Here is a 1399-nt window from a genome sequence, read left to right as displayed (position 1 = left end):
GAACTACCCCATTGGGGTGTTTCATTGAGATGTATTTTAGCAAGAATAGATTGTACATTGCTACTTGGCTTAACATTTCCACTGATAGTAGGTTTATTGATACAACAAAAAAACATCATGAATGTGCCTGCTCTTGTCATTTGATATACTGGGACAAATTCATCCACCCTAGACAGAGTTACACCAGGAATTAATTTAATTTAAAAGGACAAAACATACTTTAAATTTAAAGAGAGCAAAGCTTCATATTAAATAGGTAATATATTGTGATTATTTTCAGTAGGTGAAGGGCCAGATACAAAAGTAGACTTCGGCAAGTAAATGGGACTTAGGAGGTATTTAGGCACTCGAACCCACAATTTTGGTCCTAAAAGCACCATCTCTGCTGCTGCCTAAACTTAGCAACATCAGTAGTCTGGAGGTATTGTTCTCCAGGATCTTCTGTTCTAGCAGAGGTACAGTGAGCTCCTTTAATACCTGGGGTGGGTGGGGGAAAAAGGGATATGCCAACTACTGTAGATGGGGTAGGAGGTGAGAGGCATAGGAAGGGAGAGGGGGAAAGCAAATCTTACCTGTCTGTGCTCTCTGCACAGTGAAAACAGCAAAGGCAGCATCAGCACTGGCAGCAGCAGCCCTATGGTATAGGCTGTGGTCTCCTGTTCACTTAATTTCCCCTCTATTGCCAGGTACGCTATTAGGTGCAGGGCTGTGCCTGTCATGTCAGAGACTCCTGGCGGGGAGAAAGGAAAGAAGACATCCTTGCCCCCACATCCTAGATACACTGCTGGCTATGGGGCTATGCCTGCCTGTCTCCTAGGGCCAGGCAGTATACAACTACCTCTGCCACAGCGAACTTTTCTGGCACCCCTCAGTCAGCTCTGGAGGCTACTGCCCAACTCACCCTCCATCCCCACAGCTAGGCTACTGTTGCACACAACCACTGAAGGCCTGACACCGAGGTTTTTCTTATATGTTACACTGAGTTACACAGATGTTGATCAGCTTAATACTAGCTTGCAGTAACACCATCAACTTGAGCAGCACATCTGTGGGGAGTGGCCCTGGAACAGGAGTTTGGTTGTGCAGATCAAGAGATAACCCTGCCATCCTGCCCTGAAGTAGATTCACTTTGAGCTGCATAAAGACTTTCCATACATTAATACCTGATACTGGTTTTAAGCACATCTTATGAATTCCAAAGTTTTGCCTCTCCAGGGTAGGATGCTCTCCAATCTATGTTACCCAGCTTGTATTGGGTATGCCCTGGGGGTACGCCCCTCTGTGGACAGACATGAGGCAGGGGAGCTTGCACACAGCGGCTGCTGCCACCACCCCATGCCACTGCCTCCCAAGAGCAGGGCTGGTGTGGTGGTGAGGGCAGTGGCACCTGCAGGCTGCA

This window comes from Crocodylus siamensis, chromosome 2 (genome assembly GCF_052110815.1).
Source record: "Crocodylus siamensis isolate JL-2025a chromosome 2, ASM5211081v1, whole genome shotgun sequence".
NCBI classification, from domain to species: Eukaryota; Metazoa; Chordata; order Crocodylia; family Crocodylidae; genus Crocodylus; species Crocodylus siamensis.
This window is presented reverse-complemented; position numbering follows the sequence as displayed.